Raw genomic sequence first — 4,804 nt, 5'->3', positions numbered from 1 at the left:
AACCTCCATATTCAATAGTTGTTGTTTAGTTGTTTAGTCGTGTCCGACTCTTCGTGACCCCATGGACCAGAGCACGCCAGGCACTCCTGTCTTCCACTGCCTCCCGCAGTTTGGTCAAACTCATGTTCGTAGCTTCGAGAACACTATCCCACCACCTCGTCCTCTGTTGTCCCTTCTCCTTGTGCCCTCAATCTTTCCCAACATCAGGGTCTTTTCCAGGGAGTCTTCTCTTCTCATGAGGTGGCCAAAGTATTGGAGCCTCAGCTTTTGACCAAACGTGATCCACCTGGAGCAGGAACCGGAAAGCCACTCCAGTATCCCTGCCAAGAAAACTCCATATTCAAAAGTGGTGTACTGCTAACTTTTAGCACCTCTGTGGTGCAATGGGTCAATGCATCTGGTGTGTTAGCTAGATAGTTGGTGATTTCAAGCCCATCCGGTGACAGCTGTAGGCAGGATTCCTGCATTGCAGGGGGTTAGACTAGATGACCCAACAACAAACAACAATTTATGGACCTAATATATATCTAAAGCCATTTGCACATGCAGAATGTAGGCACCCTATATATAGAAATGAGCAAACCAGAGATATGTTAGGGAGCAGGCTAGCAGGCGGGGCCCATGACTTGCATCATTGGAGCCTACACAACACAAAACACTGTTGCTGTATGTAGGCTTTATTTTATTTGTTTTTTAATCTTATATTTTGGAAATGTACATCCAGTTTTATTTCCTTTAATTTTTTTTTTTTGGGGGGGGGGCTTGTTTAGCTTATACGTAAATCCAGCACTGATCAGGACACCCAGTTGAGCTCAGCCTTCACCAGGTGAACTGCGGAGACACCCCTCCCACTTTTGCCCCGTTAACGTGGAGTTTATGCAAATAGGAAATAATCACATTGCATGTGATGCCTCTGAGCAAGCACACCTTTAAGGGACTGGAAGAAATCAGGTTCTATTTTCAGCCTGACCGAGCTCTCTATACCCCAGTTGTCTCCACCAAGAGCATTTGGAAGCGGGTGGAGTTGTTCACTTTTCAATGACTTCCCTTTTTGGGGACAACATCCTCATTTAGCTCCTCGCTGGGATTTCTCCAAAGATTTCCAGACTGATGTGAAGCTGGTGAGGGAAATCTAAGCCAACTAGGTTTCTGCAAACTGTGCTTTGTAGCAATCATTAGTTCCAAGAGGTGGTTGGGTATTTTATTTTTGGTTTGTTTTTTTAAATGTTTGTATTTACCTTAGATACTGTGCCAAGTATTTCCAGACTGAGATCAGACCTTTTCGGGTGATGTTGTTGCTGCTGTTAATTTTAGAGCTCTGTTTTATTTTCAGTGTACGAATTCCTCTCATCAGGAGGTTTATTCAGCCTGGAGAGAAATGAGGCACTTGGTATTTATTTACAAGCTTTTTAAAAGGAAGCAATTACTGTAACCAGTTAACACAGCACCTCCTTCCTTCACCCTGAATTACTTTCCACAGGTTCTGTGAAATATACATTCTTTACACCCTGCAATGACTTTGCATCTCTATGGGAGTGCCTGCCATCAGACTGATGAGGGCAATTTGGTATCAGTCCAGGTTAGAATTAGATTCTGCTTTAGATCTAAAGTTTGAAATTGAGGTGTGTGTGTGTGTGTGTGTGTGTGTGTGTTGCTCTTCCTGCAAAACCCTTACTAAAAACTCACTGTGATGACACCAACTTTAATCTCAAGTGAAATGAGCACTCACACTTTACATTGTGGGTGCCCTTTGTGGGACCGCGCCATGCTACAGTTCCCAGGGAACTTACTGGCAAACAGGGACTGTCTTGCGTCTCAGTGTTACTTTTTGTTATTTTTTGGAGCTTCACACCCAGCCTCAGTTGTTGTTGTTGTTTAGTCGTTTCATCGTGTCCGACTCTTCGTGATCCCATGGACCAAAGTACGCCAGGCACTTCTGTCTTCCACTGCCTCCCGCAGAGGAGGAACCGGCAAGCCACTCCAGTATCCCTGCCAAGAAAACTCCATGGACAAAGACAACAGCCTCAGTAGTCAAGTTTAATTGGTGGGAGGTGGGGCCAGCCCCATTTATAAATAGGGGGTGGAGCCGACAGTATCCAGGGAGTCGGCTCTGGAGATTCACCTTCCCTACCCTCCCTTTGTTTAATGTGTTCTTGTTTGTAGGTTAACTTTTTCTTCCTGTTTAGCAGGCGCTGCTACGGTCTATGACTGGTTGCTGCTGAAGGAACGGGAAGAAATTTTCCTCCTTTGGCAGGTTTTGTCTTCCCCATAGCAATTCATCACAACTTTGGCGGGTACGGCATTGCATGGAATCCTTTAGTCTTTTCTTCCCTATAATGGGAGTCACCCCCACGTGGTGGCAATACCAGGATCCCCTCTTAAAGGGGTTATATAATGGGTGTCATCACCTCCTGGCAAATAGAAGGGGAAGAAATGAAGGCAGTGAGAGAATGATCAGTGCACATGAAATTAAAAGACGCCTGCTTCTTGGTAGAAAACACTGACAAACCTAGACAACATCTTTAAAGGCAGAGACATCACCTTGCCGACAAAGGTCCATATAGTTTAAGCTATGGTTTTCCCAGTAGTGATGCATGGAAGTGAGAGCTGGACCATAAAGAAGGCTAATCGCCGAAGAACGGATGCTTTTGAATTCTGGTGCTGGAGGAGACTCTTGAGAGTCCCATGGACTGCAAGAAGATCAAACCTCTCCATTCTGAAGGAAATCAGCCCTGAGTGCTCACTGGAAGGACAGATCCTGAAGCTGAGGCTCCAAGACTTTGGCCACCTCATGAGAAGAGAAGACTCCCTGGAAAAGACCCTGATGTTGAGAAAGATGGAGGGCACAAGGAGAAGGGGATGACAGAGGACGAGATGGTTGGACAGTGTTCTTGAAGCTACTAACATGAGTTTGACCAAACTGCGGGAGGCAGTGGAAGACAGAATTGCCTTGCGTGCTCTGGTCCATGGGGTCACGAAGAGTTGGACACGACTAAACAACTAAACAAATGGGTGTCACTGGCCATACACTGAAAGGTCGTCAGTGAACTACCCTGCATGCAGAGATATGGGCTCGGCTACCTGCTACACTTGCGTCTTGCAGAGCACCCCCATATCCCATTTACCCTGATGTGCCCCAGTTCCCCCGGCTGGGGGGCTGGGAGGGATACACACCCAAGGCCCTAAGCTAAGGTCTTCCTACATTTGGAAGTTTAATAAAGTTGTGGCCTAATTTTAATTCCATATAATGTTGTCAGAGGCTATATTCTTTCCTTATGATTCCTGGGGGCTGGGGCTGTCGCCGGCTGGTTGTGCAATAACCCTACCATTCCTCACCGTGGTTGTGTTTAGGGCTAGAACTGGTTGAAAATTTAAACTAAGATGTTTTTCTGAGCATTCTAGCTTTCCCTGAGATGAACTGGTAATAAGCTATGTCATGAGATTATATATTTCATCGTGCCCTCCTTAGTATAATTGCCATTATATAACAGTTTGTGGTTTCTGCCTTGTAATGTGCTATGTATTGTTTGTTGTTTCTTGTGAGCTGTGATTCCTGCATTTCAGGGGGGTCGAACTAGATTATCCTTGCGGATACCTTCTGACTCTGCAGTCCTATGATTGCATGAAACTGCCCTGTGGTATATAAGGGTGGTATATAATTTAATAAATAATATTAATTATAGCAACTAAGCCTTCTTTTCACATTCCCTGCTAAGTAGTCTACCTCCATGGGAGGCACAAGGACAGCCAGGGTCCTGTCGACTTTAAAGCACACCAGTCTTTATGAAGATGAGATGATTGGCAGCGATAAGCACTCTTTCAAAGCCAGGAGCTCACAGCTACAGTCTCCATTTCCGGCTATGCTTAATAGCTCCAGTCCTCTTAAGCTGCATATGTCATTTGTCATGTCATATTTGCCTTCTTGCTGGCAAAAGGAATCTGTCAATTGCAGTTCCTTCTGAATATTATACAAAGGGCAGTTGTATAATTTGTGACCACCATGAGTTCTTTCTGGAGGGCCTTTTCCAGGAGTGGTTGTGGTGGATTATACCCAACTTATTTTTACTCAAGAGTAGAGCCATTGAAATTAATGGACCTAATTTAGCCACATCTATCAGTTTCAATGGGTCTACTCCAGGCACAACTAGGATTGCATAGAACCCAATATTTTGTTTTATGTAAATAGGTGAAACCGGGACTAAGTGTCCCTTTTCGAATGGGAAACGTTCATCAGGTGTGGAGCACTTTCCTGGTTGTTGTAGTTGCTAGAGGTTTGGACAGATCAGGAAAAGATTGTTTCAAATTTACTCTTAGCTACGAAGTTTGCTGGGTGACCTTGGGCCACACATTATCAAACTGATCTACCTCACAGGGGTGTTCCGAGGATAAAATGGAGAGGCTGTGCTGTAGAACCGCTGTGAGCTCTTTGAAGGAGCTGTGGGATAAAAATATAAGCACAAAGTAGACTGTCAGTTGGTTTTGTTGTTGTTTAGTCATTTAGTTGTGTCCGACTCTTCATGACCCCATGGACCAGAGCGTGCCAGGCACTCCTGTCAGTTGGTAAGGTAAAGGTAAAGGGCCCCCTGACCATTAGGTCCAGTTGTGGCCAACTCTGGGGTTGCGGCGCTCATCTCGCTTTATTGGCCGAGGGAGCCGGCGTACAGCTTCCAGCTTGACTAAGCCGCTTCTGGCGAATCAGAGCAGCGCACGGAAATGCCGTTTACCTTCCTGCCAGATAAATAGATACCTATTTATCTACTTGCACTTTGACGTGCTTTCAAACTGCTAGATTGGCAGGAGCATG

Source organism: Podarcis liolepis (assembly GCF_965112155.1).
Source record: "Podarcis liolepis genome assembly, chromosome: 8".
In the NCBI taxonomy this organism is placed as follows: domain Eukaryota; kingdom Metazoa; phylum Chordata; class Lepidosauria; order Squamata; family Lacertidae; genus Podarcis; species Podarcis liolepis.
This window is presented reverse-complemented; position numbering follows the sequence as displayed.